The sequence below is a fragment of the Centruroides sculpturatus genome, unplaced genomic scaffold, assembly GCF_000671375.1.
Source record: "Centruroides sculpturatus isolate CEXI.00-Female unplaced genomic scaffold, Cexi_2.0 scaffold362, whole genome shotgun sequence".
Classification (NCBI taxonomy): domain Eukaryota; kingdom Metazoa; phylum Arthropoda; class Arachnida; order Scorpiones; family Buthidae; genus Centruroides; species Centruroides sculpturatus.
In genome coordinates, this window is record NW_019384664.1 from 322657 (window position 1) to 339755 (window position 17099).

A 17099-nucleotide genomic window follows, 5' to 3' on the forward strand; every position below is an offset into this window, starting at 1 on the left:
ATTTAAAACATAAATTAGATATAATTTAATAGTTGATTAAAAATTCAAAATGTGTATATTATTTTTATAATTTCTTATAGTAAAAAAAAACCTATATAATAAATTATACTTTAAGATATTATAAGATATTTACGTTTTTATACAAACTATTTTAATAAATTGAGTGTTTTTATAAATAAATTAAAAAATCGCCATTATTTAATCTAATTTATATTTTTATGATTAAGTATAATATTTAAAAATTTTAAAAATATAATCAAAGTTTATTAAAATAATTAGCATTTTTTAATAATAAGATAGAGCAAGTACATACAGCAATAAGATCATACATATTTTGCTATCTCTTATAACGAGTAAAGTCTTAAAAATAATATTTTATACGTAAAACTTTGTATTTTTGATTTTTAATCAATTTAATAGCCAGTAAACTTCTTAAAAATCTAAAATATATAGACTTATACGAGACGAAAGGAATCGTATTAGTTTGTTTATCTTAGAAAATAATTGGAACAAAATCGAAAAATTATTCCTTTATTTTAATTCTAAAATATACTATTAAAGTATATTTGTGTAAAGGAAAGTAATTTCTCTTCTCTAAATATTAACTTTAAACTAGACAGTCATTCCATTTTCTTTATCAGTTTGGTATGCAATAACGTGTCACACGTGATAATTTCATGACATATTTTCTTATGTAAAGTCCTTTCCAAAATTTAAAATATAAACTTTAATCAGAATTAATTAATATAAGAAGTTATTTTAATAATTACACTCAATTAATTCTAATAAAATATTTGAACATAAATATTTAGTACGATGTCGACACTCTGTACACTTTAAAGTACACTTAATGCTAATGATTCATTTTTAAAACTTGATCAATATATCTCTTACATTATTAATAAATTTCCTTTAAATATATAAATAAATTGAATAAATTAATTTTATTTTATTTTAGGAAACAAGACGAGATATACGAATATAGCCGATCAATTCATACATATCAAATATGATTATGGATGAATATATTAAACTTAAAATAACTTAAACATTAAATTCCCTGCATATAAATTGTTTATTATAATTGAATTATATAATAAATTCGTTTTCTATTATAAAGTTTTAAAAATCGAAATTGACAATCGCAAAATTTCATTAAGTTTATTTTAGAAAATTATTTTTTAAAACACTTTTAAAATTATATTCTAAAATACTTTTTTTTTAAAAAAAAAGGTTGATAGCACTTGATAAATCATCCGATCGGTTCTGAGAGGAGTTTCTCCACTCAATTTATTTCTGTCTATCATTGTTGGAAACATTGTCGTCACTCGAACACACTTACAGGTGGTGTAGTTAGATTCTGGTCTAAGTGACCCATCTAAACTCGATTTATCAAAATTTGCACACTTCAAAATATTTCTTTAATAATTCGATAAGTACAGTACATCAATATGTGATCAATAGTTAAATACTCCTTACACAATGCTTAAATTTATGGTAAGTTCTTCCCTGTATACGAAATAACTTATATACGTGCGTGGTGTGTATGTGATTAACAATCGATATTTTGAATTAATTGGAATGCTCTTCAAATTGATTAGTTAGTATTAATTGATGAGAAATGGTTGTAAAATAAGCTTGGAAACATTATCGATACGTTTATAATATATTTTACATAAATGAATTATATAAGAACAGTTAAGTATATACCTAAAAGCATGTTTATCGAACTTACCTGATTGTTGTATTATTGTTATTTATAAATGTCCATACAGAGATGGTAAAGTGAAAATATCTTTGGTACAGTACATTTGCTTTATTTATTATTTATACATCTCAACGACCGACATACTTTTATTGTCTTGTAACGTATAAATGTATATATATATATTTATTAATAAACACCACAGCTGTATAACAAGTACGTAAGATACCTTTACGACTTGTATATCTCGTTCCGATACATTAAAACAGCATATGGAATATAAAAGACTTTATATACGCAATACTTATGAAGAAAACAATTAAATATACTCGAGAAGATAAATTTAGACAAAGACGAAGAATTTTAAAGAACTTTTTTCAATACTCGATTATTTATTTTAATTTTATCCAAGTTAACTAAAACATTTAAGCGAGTTATATACACGTTTAACTTAAGCTATTTCAAGGGGAAAAAAGTCAGCTGTTGGAGGTTCCACATAATCAGGTACGAATGGCTGACAACAGGTGCGATGAAAGATAAGAACTGGTACTCACCTATTGAATTTAAATTCCGGTTAAGGAAAGTTCTAGATGCTAATATTCCTGCCAGATAAGTAGAGCTATCATCAAAAAATCGGACGAAAATAACAAGGAAAGAAAATATATCCCAGATGCGAGGAGATATGATCCTGGAAGAAGAGATGCCGGCAGTCTTTGCTATCAACTGAGGTCGGAGAGAAGGGGGAGCATGCACAGTCACATGCGCGCGCAGCCTCCTGACTCAATCCGTCTCTACTGGAAGCAGTCAAGAGAAAGAATGTAGTAGCGAAGGGACGAATCGGACACTTTCGAAAGGAGGAGCTCCGATAAATGGCTAATTGAAGCAATTTTATAGAAAAATGACCCAAATTATTTTTAGGTGGGACGAACGTAAGAAAACAAAATGCATCACTACGATCTCTTCTCTTACAGGCGTACAGTTCGATAATAACACCGTGCAGAAAACAACAAAATACAGAAATGCCAAAGGTTAGAATGCTGAATATCAACGACAAAACATCAGATTTAAAACAACTATGGACTTTATTGATTAAAAATAATCGATTGACAAGAGGTTAGAATGTTATTACTTTCTAAAAATGGTTTACTGCTTTATATTCCGCGTAATATACTATACGATATTGCTCTGGAAAATTACGCATGCACCATGTTACCTTATGGAAATTTAATATCAGTTTCAGGGACGCTATTCATAAATATCGAAGCGACATTAATTATGTATTTATCATTTTCGTTTCGAACATTAAAATCGACATGAATTGTTTATTTAAACGTTATTGTTGCTTAAAACAAGCAATAAAGCTATAAAAGATAACATCCAGCGATGATTAATGATTGCTAAAACAAATAATAAACTTATAAAGACCGGGAATTATTGAACAAAACTAATATTTTCTAAATGAATACATTTTAAAATGCCGTATGACAGATGCGGCTAATGTTATGACCTTGGCCATGACCCAATAAAGGTTCGTCTACTCGGTATCGTTTTTACAACAGAAAGATTGTATTCGTTGGCAACATAAATATCATTTGTTCTGTTTCAGAAAGGATAACTGTTAAGATAATTTATTAGCAAGCAAATTATAAGAGGAATCGTGTTACGGATAATGAAAATTGAAGAGAAGGAACTGAGTGATTGATTGAATGAATTTAACATATATTTATATAAATGTAAAATCAATACATTATATTTATTTTTATACAATTGCATAAAATACAATAAAATAGTTAGCTCTCTCTATATATATATATCTACTTTTTCTAGAAATGATTTTTCCCCAATTTTCTGTAAAAATTGTTGTTTTCTAACAACTACTATTTTATAACTTTTGTCATCTCTATTTTCCCATTTCGGTTAATAGAAGACATATAAAAACTATTTTACCTTTTAAATTGAACAATTCCTCTTACATATTCAAACACGTTTTATGTATTCTGTTTCTATTTTACTGTCGACAGAGTCATCCATCTTCTTCAAACTATATAAACTTAATCTATTCTTTTATTTGAATCGCTGATATCTACCGAAGATATTTTAGAATATTTACAGAACAAAAAACATATTTTATTGCCTTTTTGCTACTTTAAAAATGAAATTTGTTTCCGAAAATGGCCAAGAGACGACATTTATAGATATTCGAGTAATATTTTAAATGGAATACATAATTCCAAGGTGGATGCATTTTTATAATATATTTTTATACCAAAGGAATGCAGGATTTTAATGAGTTTAACTTCTTTTTCTGCATTTAGGGGAGACCGGGGCAACTTCGGCATGCGGGGCAAGTTTGTCAAGCGCTTTTTTTTAAAAACAAATTAAAAGGAGACTTTGGTTATAGGTTAGGCAGTTGAGTTTTATTGGTGGCTTGTTGAGTGTAGTGTTTTTATTGTTCTCCAACAAGCGTAGTTGAATTATCAAGCAAATTTTCATTTTCGTTCAATTCCATATAATATTTTTTTTCCATTTATATTGAATTGGCAGGTTTTGTTATAATTCCATGATAACGAAAGTTACTTTTCCTGTTAGAAGGATGTAACTTCAACTTATTCACGTGGCCAGATCGTGGCTTGGCATTCTGTTCTCAGGGTTGTACTTAATGTTTCGAAATCATGACTAGCGGGGTAAGATCGGCAACATAAAGCCACATTAGAAGCAAAGGATAAAAATCAAACAGATGATAAATGAAAACATGTTTGCATTTGTTATTCATGTATATATGTCTTTGAACTTGCATTTCGTTGTAATAATATTAAATGGGTGTTGGATTTGTATTTCTTTGTTTTAATAGTGAATTCCAACTTATACATTGTTAATAACATAATTTTATATACGTGCCTATCTTGCCCCATTACTGTTGCCCCTATACCAGGGGCAACTTTAATAAAAATAATTAAAATAATTACAACTTTACAAAAAGAGAGAAGTTGCCGATCTTGCCCCTATACCCGGGGCAACTTCGTCAATTTCTCTCTTCTTGTAAAGTTGTAATTATTTTAATTATTTTTATTTCCAAACTGATTTTAACCAGTTCTATAGTAAGGTAACATTCCAATAGACAATATGCAAAGCTTTTTTTTCAGTTTACAGCAGTATTTATTACACAAAATTTAAGTAAAGCTTAACATGCCGATCTTGCCCTGGTCTCCCCTATATTAAACACATTTTAGGAAGGAAATTATAAAATTAAGTCAGATGGAAAATTTTTCACGTTTTCAGTACGTTCTTCAAACGACTACGAAGCTCTATTACTTTCTGTAATAGAATCAAGCTAATTAGCTTATTAAATTTCTTTTCCAACCTTGTTATCACTGCTGTATTACGTTATCATTAAATCGTTTCAACAAACTTCCTTCTTATACAATTAACTGTTCAGAAAAAAAATTTCTCTTTCTCTAAAATTATTTTAATTTATTAATCTACATAACTATACACAGTTCTTTCAACATCTAGTTTTATGTCTACAACATAATAAGTGTTGATAGAATTAATATTTTTATAAATTAAAATATTAAAAAAATTTACTTTATTCGTTTAATTTAATTCTAAGCAATTTAAAATACAATTTGGAATAATTAAACAGAAGAATAATTAGTTAATCATCAGAATTAACTAACTTAATGATTCAATTGTAAACTTAGTACAAGATTAAAAGCAAATAATAAGAAAATAGTCCCAGTATGATTATGAAGAACGTCTGGGAATATCTCACAAGGCATCTTTAATTGAATAACGTAGAACAATGAAGGATTTGTATTGGTAATATGATGAAATATTGTGTAAATACAAAGCTTTACTTCAAATAAGAAACGGAATTAATATATTAAGTCACTAAATAAAGTTAAGGTAATTAAAATTATAAATTTTTTAATTAAGAAAGTTACTAAAATATTTTAAAAGTGAGATATAACAAAGATGTGTTATTTGTACTTAAAATTTGAAAATTTGTACTTGAAAATATAATTAAGATAATTGAAAATACTCTTTAACTAAATACTGTAGATGTATATATTTATATGTATCTAAATATAGGCCTATATAAAGAAATTAAATAAAAGTACGAAATTCGTCATCTTACCCCAGGCCTGGATAACTTGATCAAGCTATTGGAGTGACGTGATGATTGAAGAAAATAGCATGTTTTCTCGATAAATTTATTGCTGACAAAAGTCATATATAAATTCACGTGTGTTAAGGGAACATGATTCGAATAAAATAACGCGACTAAACACATTTTATCGATAGTTTTTGAAATTGAAGTTGTAGATCTCGACACTTCTTCCTTTATTTGTTATAGATATTGATGATATATACCAATAAGTTGATATCGTCAGCTCGTAAAAATGAAACATAAGGTGTTGTCATCTTTACCAATTTTTCTCTATAGATTCATATTTAAAAATTTTATTTGTCAACCGTCGTGAAGGAAATTAGGTTTTTTTAAAAAAATGAACGAAACGATTACTTAAAGCACAATAGATCATAGCTGACTGAAAAGTTGAAAAAATGTCAAAAGGAAAAATATATTTAAAAATATGAAATCAGAAATGACGAATGATTTAAAGAAATGCTTGTAAATTAAAACATAAAGAAATTAGTAAAATATAAAAACAATTTATTGGTACTATACCTTACTAAATATTAAATGCAGACTCGATGTAAGAAGGATAAAATATATTTTTAAAATAACTCTTATGAACGTAAGTGACCTTCTGCAATATGTGTAAAGTATTAAAAATTGAACTATTTTCTTTAACAATAATTAGTTACAACTAAAAACGTGAACATAAAAAAAACAACAACAAAATAGATCTAATTTAAAAAGACACTTATACAGTACGTAATTCCATATTTCATCTACATCTATTTGTATTTATACATTTTAAAATCTATTTTGATGTTAATTTTTCAGAGGGACGATTCATATGATTTGTTTTATTATTTCATCTTTTTCCATGTATAGATTATATTTACTAATGATTTACCTTATAGATATTGTCTTCAGTATAATCATTAGTCATAATTATTTGTTAATATAATTAGTATCTATTCAGTTATTGATAAAATGTTAATCTTATTATTTATTCATATAATTAATCTAATACTTATTGATGAAAATTGCTTATAAATCATTATCATTTTTAAGTGCTAATAATTTATAATCAATTAAAAAGTATAACAGAAAAAACTGATTATTATATAAATTTAAATGTTATAAACATAACTTATACGTAATTCTGTATCAATAAAATCTAAATTTTATTAATCTTTTAATACGAATTTAATTAAAAGGAAAAAAAATTAAATAGATAATTTGAAGAAGAAAAATTTTAAATTAAAAATGATATCAAATGAATTTTATAAAAATTTCTAATTAATTTTTCGGTAATTATTATTTCTAAGAAAGAGCGAAACTGCGATACTTGATATGATTTACAATAAAATTAAAATAACGGAATTTTCATCCTTTTAACGTTTATTTCCTTCCAGAAAAATTTTTCTAAAATTTCAAATATGTAAAATTTCACATTCTAACAAATTTTATTTACGAAACTTTATTGATGATGATAATAATTAAAAAATTATATTTTAAGTTTTTGATGTAGAAAGGTGAAGAGAAGAAGAAAAACTCTTAGATGATATTAAAGAAAATTCTTCCAACCGGATAGGAAAACATGCAATAAATTTCGCTTATAGCACGAATTATTGGAATTTATATCTAAAAATTACTTGGAATAGATTACTATAAATATAATTAAAATAAAAACTTAGTCTGAATTTTTTAAATCGAGTTTGTTATCATATATATAATAAAAAAAAATATTGGTTTTATGATCAGTAATAGAATTTACAATGATAATATAAAGTGCTTAATATCATAAAAACGAAATTAATTTTAGCAAAATTTAACAACCGTTCTTTTCTTTTTGCATTTATATTTTAATACATAACTTTATATTTGTTTTATTATTTAATTATGATTAAATTTTATAAAAAAAAAAATAATGTGGATCACGCGGAGATCGGGTCGTTAATGTCGGTATTATTTAGTTAATTATCGTAAAATTCTATTTTGCTTGATTATTTACCTTTTGGTAATTGTGTATCGTTAATTAAAATCCACAAAAACATTTCATATTTCAATACTTTTCAAGTTTTTTTTATCGATTCGGATTTATAAGCGGAAGGATTTTGTGTAAAACATTAGTAATAGTTAAAGATAAAATTATGCGTTTCTGGTTTTATGAAACATTCATTTAAATTTTTAAAATATTATCTAAAGGAGTTTGTAGGCAAATTATAATTTCTAGTTCTACATCGAAAATCTTCACTTGAGTAGTAAATTGCTTGCCTGAGGCTCAAAATCCTTGCTACCTTGTTACTTTCTCCTATCTAGATCTTTATTGCTGTTATTAAAGGTTTCCCTTATTCTTGAACATTTTTTGAATTTTATTTTTTTATAAACAAAAAAATTAAAAATGTTACAAAAATATATACATACACTACTATAAAATACATTATGTTTAGATAAACACCTGCTAGAATCTCATACTAGAACAGGTTCTCTTATCTATTCATCTTTCTTCTAAAATACATTATAAAAAAATACAGTAAATAGTACATTAATTGAATATACTATTTACAGTTTTTTTAGAATAAAATGCTAAACTATGTTTACTTTATCGCTAGTAATATATATTTTTTTTCTAAGTATATATAAAAAAGAATGGTTTTATGATACATTAAGCATCATATCCTGCGGAAACAAAGGTAATTTTTACTTGTTTTTATGGCTACATTTATGGCCATCTACTAGACATAAAATTACAGTAGTAACTAAAATATTTAAGGTATATTTCAATTATTAAGATTCTTAGATATTAATAATTTGATAAATTGTATGCATGTAGAATTTAAAGAAAAACATTAAATTAAAACAAAATAAAAGCTACAAAAGTGTAAAAATTATAATAATTTTATAACATTTAAAAATAAAAAGTCTCAATTCAAAAAATAAATCGTAATTTATTTAAATTAATTCTTAATAAACAAACTTTTATTGAGTTTGAAAGCATAAAAATCAATTTTGTAATTTAAGATTTTGTTCCATTTTTTTTCTTTCTTAAAATTTTTTTGAAAATTGATGGAGGTTATTTTTCATTTTATCGGAAGAACAAACCATTTTGGTTGGTTAGGCAGGAGAATTCATCTTTATCACTCCGTACCTACATTAATAATGTCGAGAATTTCAATCATCAAGATTCATTTGAATTTAAAGTACATAAATCTTTTCACCTTTGAATTTATTTCCAAATGATACATTTTATTTTCTATATTTAAATTCTTCTCTAGTTTTAAGAAATGACATTGATATTTCCGTATTAATCTTTAAGACGTTGAGTTTATCTAACATTTTATTGAAAATTTAATGCGATTTCATTAATTTTTTAATGTTGACAATGATAAATCTTATATTTAGAATTATTAATATTAATTCTTCCTTTGAAAATTGAATTTTTAACCAATATAATGAACATTAAATTTATGCATCAGATTTTAATTATTATTGTCGCATTTTTGTAAATAGTATATAAATAATTTATTTGAAAGTAAGAAAAAATTCAGCAAATAAAATTGCCATGACATTTGGCCATTGCATTTGTATCCAAAATAAAAAATATATATCAATAAGAGATTAAACCGAAAATAGATAAGGATGATTTGTTAGATTAAAAACAGGTGTATCTGCTCCAATAAAATAAAATTATCAAAATAAAATTGAAAAAAAACTATAGGTTTACCGAACATAAGTTTTTCTATAATTTGAATATTTTGTTGCATATAAGCTGAAGTTAATATTGAAATTTGATATATGTTAATTAATACTTCGTAAAATGCAACTATTATCTCAACAAATAATCTTTAAAATCGTTCCGGTTCATGGCTTATATATAGCCTATATGAAAAAAATTTTATATTCTTTTGTATTTTCTTTGTATCTTCTATCATTGTCAAAAATAAAGTAAAAAAATTAATTTATTATTGTTATTAATATTTATTTCTTTGAAAAACTTGGTTCATCTTGCTTCTGTCTTGAAAAATTACATAAAATAAACAGCTTGCGTGAAAAATTTACAGTGTGAATAATAATTAAATCATATTTATTTATATTAATTTTATCAATTTTGCAATGTAAGTTTCTTAAAAAATATAATTATAGTTTATTTTAAAAAGGTTTAAAGCAATTTTTTAAATGATATAAATATTTAACCCGCATCTCATAGCAATAATTCCGTTATAAGTCTTCATACCTAGAAAATTTTATAATGGTTAGTATGAGATACAAAGCGAAGAACCATTTATCAATTGAATAATATCAAGTATCTCATTAGACTCGAACAATTATTATTTTTTGAGATGAAGTAAAAGTAACTGAATTTATCAATTATATTCGTATTGAATCAGTTAATAATTGTTACTGTTATATAAAAAAAATTGAGATTTTTCTGTATCAGCTACTCACTAAAGGTCATTACATGTTGTGGCATTCAGCCAAAGAATCTCAACTGATAAGAAGTCAGCATCTTCTTTTGTCATTGTCCGAAAATAGGTCTAATTGCTGTAGTCAGTCAATTGTTGAATGACCAATCTAAATTTTCTTCTGCTGATGTACAATAAAAATATATTTCTTTTTAAATTAAGTACTTAAAACTTAATAATTATACTTTATTCTGGAAATAAACGATCGCCGGCTTTGTTCTTTATTGAAAAATAAATGTATTTAGACATTTTTTAATGTCGAGATTAATCGCTTTTGTGGAAAATAATCATAAATATGGTTATCTTAAGGAGGGGAAAAACATTCAATGTTTTATTACAAAATACGAGCGAATATTATTCAATATTTGATAAGAAAAATTAGGTTAAAGGAATATTTTTATTATAAAATAAGCAAGTAAAGTTGAATAAATAATGGTAGATCGAAGACGAAATGGCGTCAAAGCTAATCTCGCGGATACTTCATCAATGTTTACGTTCAATAAAAGACAAAGTTTGTAAAGCTTTGTAAACTATCACATAGAAAAATCTAGAACTAGCAGATAATGATTGTTTACAAAAAATACTCTTTTATAAAATAAGTTACCTGAAACTTTCATCATTAGTGATTAACAAATGGTAATCTCTAACCAATTCCATCATCTCTAAAGTCTTAATATGTATTCATGTCACTGGAATTGTTGACTCGACATTATCATGAATTCAATTACATTTGAATATCCATGACAAGAAGATTTGGTATAGGAAACAAAATCAACAAAATATACATAATAATTCTCATTGATAGAATTGGAATAGAAGCTCTTCTGATTGAAACGCCAAATATAATATTTATGATTTGACTTTATAACTATAGAAAGAAAGTTGATGTTCAAACCCACAAACATATTTATGCTTACAGGAAAAATTTCTAAGGGATATAAAATATGAATGTCAGAACTACAACATGTATGATGTCAATAAATCGAAAATGTGCGAAGATTGAAAAAAATGGAGACGAGATATCTTCGTCGATAATGTTATATCAGCTGATTTTTTTTCTTTTCTTATTTTTCTATATAGAGAAAATGATATGTCGCAGAAACTATTTTAAAATAATTCGAATAAAAAAAAAATTAATTTTCAGAATTATTAGATAATTTTTTTAAGTAAAAATTTGAAACTAATTCCTATTTAATGAGGGAAGAGATAATTTTATGTAAATTATCCGTTAACTTAATGAACGTAAGTCTATTTAAACTGACAGAATTTAATGAAAAATTCATTAATAAATAAGTATTCCCAGTATTATAAAAATGTATTTCATAAAGTGATGCATGTATTTTAAGAGAATTGGTTTTTCCTTAAAAACATTTCTCTGTACTTTATAGCTTTACTAAAAATATAGATATAAAAATAAAAAACAAAAGGTATTAATATAAGTTCAATAATAAAAGGAAGTGAATTTCTAGGATGTTTTGTTATTACATTATATTAGAAATTTTATTGTTTAAATCATATTATTATTAATTATAAGGAGTAATCCCTTGACAATTAATATTATATATTGTCACACTACTACTTTCGAATATTAACATATAATATTACAAATAAAAACAATAAAAATATAGTGATTGTAATACTAATGGGGTAAGATGACGAATAAATTTTAAAGTAATCAATTGTGAGATGTTAAACAATTCTCATCCCATTATTACGTGCATTTTAGCTAGTGATTAGTCCACTTGTTAATTATATAAATCACATTAATCTCATTTATGCTATAATATACAAACATCTCCAACCCGATATATAATTATAGCTACAACCAACAGACTGCCGAAAATCTATCGAGCAATTATGCTATAATTGCTTTATTTTCAACTTACTTATATAGTTTTTACATAAAGAATGATATTTCAAGTACAGATTCTCAACTTATTTGTATAAATCCGTAAAGCTGAATAATTTTGAAAATACTGCCTGACATTAGACTCAATATTGATATTTTATTCACGCATACTTGGTTTTATCACTGTAATGATTTAACAAATATTCTGCCATTAAGATATTTTAGCACACCCAAATATATATATACAGTAATATTTACTTAGGTTTTAGTTAGCATCCAATCAATGCTAAAGCATTAAAATATTGGATTAATTAAGGGATTCTATGTGTTATATGTATTACTATGCTTTTCCTTTCGATTGTAGCAATAAAATGCAATTAAAGTAATGATTTCTTTAAAATTTTGTTGAAAATTCTATAAATATTAATAAAATTAGAGATTTTATGTGAATGTATTATGTATACATTTTAATGACATTATAAGACCATAGAAAAATTTTCTATCTTTTATAAGGGGACGTAAAATAGTTCCATTTTCTTCTATAATAAAATAAATGCCATTTTAAACAATATTTAATAACCTTCAATATAAATTAAAATTTTAAAAATTATTTTTCTATACTTTGATTTATTTCTGTGATTCCAGTTAAATGAAAATCTATAAATGAATAATATAAAAAATGTAATTTTATAATATAATTTATGATTTCTTAATAAACAGTAAATAATTTTATATAATTCATAAATAATTCGAGAAAAAAAATAATACAAGAGATATTAAAATATAATACGAAGATTCGCCTTGAGCCCTTTTTAAAAATTAAATAACACGTAATAATAAGTAACAAAGTAATTTTCTATATCACTATTTATAACGATTATGTAAGATATTGAAAATGTTTATCTCAATATTTTATTGATATAAATTATTGGTACAACCGAGGTATTTGAATTTTTTAATACAAATATCGGTATATAAAAAGCTTGGTATATAAAATTCTTTTATAAAATTAATTACAGTTATAGCTTCTAAAAATATATTTGGCATTTAAGAATATAAAAAGTGCTTAGATTATATTATGAAGGAGAATTATTTCTTTAATCATAGAGACAAAGAAAAAAAATTTATTTCAATTTTTCAACATAAATTACACAGAAAAATAATTATTAAATGTTTAGGAATTAGTTTAAATAATATTAAATACGTTCCAATTTTTGATATTTAAAATTCTTAGAAAGTGATTTATGTAAGTATAAATCACTTTTTTGCTAGAAATTTTAAGTTACGATTATGGTTATGTGCTTCATTTATTTTTGATTGAAATGATTTCTGCGTAGGTTTACATTATTCAAGTTGTTTATCGATAGCCATTAAAAGATTCGAATGTCAATAAAACTCCTGCATATCTGTAGATAATTTCGATTTATTGACAATCGTAAGGAAAGTTAGTCGTTAATTCGAAGATCCATATTTGCTGCTCTTTATTAATATTCAAATGAAGTCACATAAATCATAGACTTAAATTGTCAAAAACAAACCGAAGAATTTTAATATATTGCAATTATTTTAAATTTTTACATCGTAAATTTTAATAATTATTTATGTTACAACATTAAACTATTTGAAATTACGCTAGATAAAAATTTATTAAAATTAAGGGGTAAAAATGGAATATAAAATTGTAAAACTGAAAAAAATATTAATTTTTTTTTTAAATAAAAAATGGTATATTTTTTAAAATTAAAATATGCTTTTTATTCTTTAAATTTTTTATATTTTTGTTATAATATGGTGTAATTGTTGTAACAATTTGAAATCAAATGTATAAAAAGTGATTAAAATATTGGAATTTCTATTATTAAATAAGAGATTTAGCCAACAATGAAATATGCATGTATAGAATATTTTAATAATGAATCAAAAATTAACTTGGTTACAAAATAATAATAATAATTTGAAAATAATTCAGCATTTAATGTACAAAGGATAAAGTGGAATAGTGCATCCATTGGTCACGTGAGAAGTCAAAGGCGTGTTATCGATCAACATCGACCTTTCAGCAGCGATTATGCATTGGACGAAAACTAACCTTGGGTCAATTTCTCGGTAAATAAGGCGGATAACTGAACACATATCACAATGAATTATTTCTCGGTTTCTCTAGAATTTGATTATAGATGACATCGCAATTTCATCAGCAGTTCTTTCTCTGTGTTTGGATAGAATTTTATGGCATAAATGTAAATGGATATCAAACAAAACACCTAAAAGATATATTTAAACTACATCCAAACTATTTAAATGGCTCATTTTTAATAAAACAAGTAGATTCTTAAATTCATCACATAGTCAAACTGATGCTAAAAATAATTTTTTGGTAGATGCTATCAATTATTCTATTCGTTCATTACAATTTATTGAAAAAAAGTTTATTTATTTTTTATTTATTTAGAGAATTGCTTGTGATCTTTAATACAATTGACAAACCTCATTTATTTGATAGAATGAAGAAGCATTTAGAAATGGCAATGAATAATAATGAGAAACGTCTTTTTCTTATCTACAGTTGGCTTTGGAAGAGGATTTTCCTAACAACGGATTAAAAAAAAAAGGAAAATAACTCAAAACTTTTATTAATTTTATGCTTATCAGACTTAATACAGAACTGATTTTAACTAAGATAAATTTTGAAAAAGTATCTAAGTTTTTATTACATTACTTAAAATATTAAGAATAATTATCGTCATTGATATCGAATTAAGTTTTATTACTATAGTACTTATTTAATTTTAACTTAATATCAATATTATGAATGGCCTATATGAAATAAATTACTATTTTTTTCATGTATTCTCGGTCTAACGTAAGAATAACAATTTTAATTATATCGAAAGAACTAAGAAAACGAAGACCTACAAATAATCGAAAATTTTGTTGTAATATTCCTGTTATCAGTCTATTTATAAAAATTGCACGTAGAGAAATTTGAATACATTTTTAATTTAATTCACTTTGTTCAAACTCACTTAAATATTTAGATTTTATTTTGAACTTTTAGGCAATCGTCATTGTGTTTTACTGTAATAAAACTAAATCATCGTTGATATACAGCGAAACTTCTATTTGTGCATATCTCTCATTCAAAATCAGCAGAAAAATTTCCCAAAAGTTTTTCAATGATTTAAATGAGACATGTGCCCATTTGCTTGAGTCTAGGCATTCGAACGCAATTTTTTTTTACCAAATGAAGCTGCTTTCTTGGTTTTATTTTCAGATAATGGCAGATTATAGCCTTTCGATGCTTATAGGCACAGAAGATTGGGAGAAGTCCCTCTACATAATGTCTAATATAGCTATAAAATTACTGTATTTATAAATGATTATACACAATTACAACGATAAAATTGCTTTATTTTTTCCACTTTTCGAGCTCTAGAGATTTAGGCCTCTAGGAGCCTCACATGCTTAGTGAACAACCCGACACTGTGTTCAGAAATGCTATCCTGATTATCACTAACTAATGAAATATAACTTCTCTACAATAATAAGAGGATTTAGATGGATAGCAACTTGCATTTGTTAACAGAAATGTAAACAACCACTAATTTCAAAAAGAAAAAAATATTCTTTAATAACTAACGTTTGACCTTATTTAAAAATCTTCATCAGAATGCATTATTTCGAATATCAATGATTCTCACAGAATGTCTATGGAGGCATTCTATGATTGATTTCATTTGCTAACTTAAGCTATTAATAACAGTCTAATTTTTTTTTGTTTTGAAAACAGTAACTTTATCATTAGCAAACAACTATTGAAACTTATCCTTTAGTTTACTTGCTTAAAATATCTTAAATTTTGAATAGACGTTCTTCTAGTCTTTGTAAGTTGTTGCAAATTCTATAATACTGTAGGTTGAAATAAAGGTTATAAGTGAGTATGATTTGTGTCTACCTCACATATATGACCACTTTTTTGATTTATAACCCAGAGACTAGTCACAAATGAGAGGTTTTGCTGTATCTTTATAAAACTGAAATTTTATTCAAATACATTTAAAATTCTAAGATTTCTATCTAAAATTGTTGGCATTTTTCGACATAATAAAACAAAACACATCACTTAGTAGATCTTGAGATTTTACACACACAAAACAAAATATTTTCAAAAAATACTCAAATTTCTGTTAACGTAAAGAATTGTACCTGTATTATCTGTAAAAAGAATTTCATAAGGAATTGAAATTTCGTGAAAGATTTCTTTTGAAAATTGAAATGTTATATGAATTTTGAATTGAATCACAACTGACTGATAAAGAACACAAACAGAAGACCGCAAACAAAATGAATAAAACAAACTAAAATGTATAGAAAAATATTTTCTATGTGAAATTATCCAGCAATATAACATATTTTTATATATGAGAGAGACATATTTCAGTATATTGATTCAATACAGTATTAAGCAAACAAATAAAAAGTATATTTATATTGAAAATATACAATATATTTTATGAACATGCTGAGAAAGAGAAAATACATAAATATTAGACTATAATTGTCAAATACATACTTTAAATTTTTTATATTTTTGTTATAATATGGTGTAATTGTTGTAACAATTTGAAATCAAATGTATAAAAAGTGATTAAAATATTGGAATTTCTATTATTAAATAAGAGATTTAGCCAACAATGAAATATGCATGTATAGAATATTTTAATAATGAATCAAAAATTAACTTGGTTACAAAATAATAATAATAATTTGAAAATAATTCAGCATTTAATGTACAAAGGATAAAGTGGAATAGTGCATCCATTGGTCACGTGAGAAGTCAAAGGCGTGTTATCGATCAACATCGACCTTTCAGCAGCGATTATGCATTGGACGAAAACTAACCTTGGGTCAATTTCTCGGTAAATAAGGCGGATAACTGAACAC

At 24.7% G+C, this 17099-nt stretch overlaps 1 protein-coding gene across 2 annotated transcripts in view; it reads right to left on the reverse strand.

The window, feature by feature from the left end:
* The window catches only part of LOC111626614 (diacylglycerol kinase 1-like), a 165280-nt gene that overhangs the window by 81446 nt on the left and 66735 nt on the right, over window positions 1-17099 (reverse strand). Inside the window, exon 1 of one of the 2 annotated variants that reach the window (XM_023370053.1) lies at window positions 2260-3340. The exons of the other annotated variant lie outside the window; for it this stretch is intronic. The gene's annotated coding sequence lies outside the window, so the exon portion shown is untranslated. Of the gene's footprint in view, window positions 1-2259; window positions 3341-17099 lie in introns of those variants that run through there. 2 annotated transcript variants of the gene reach the window in all.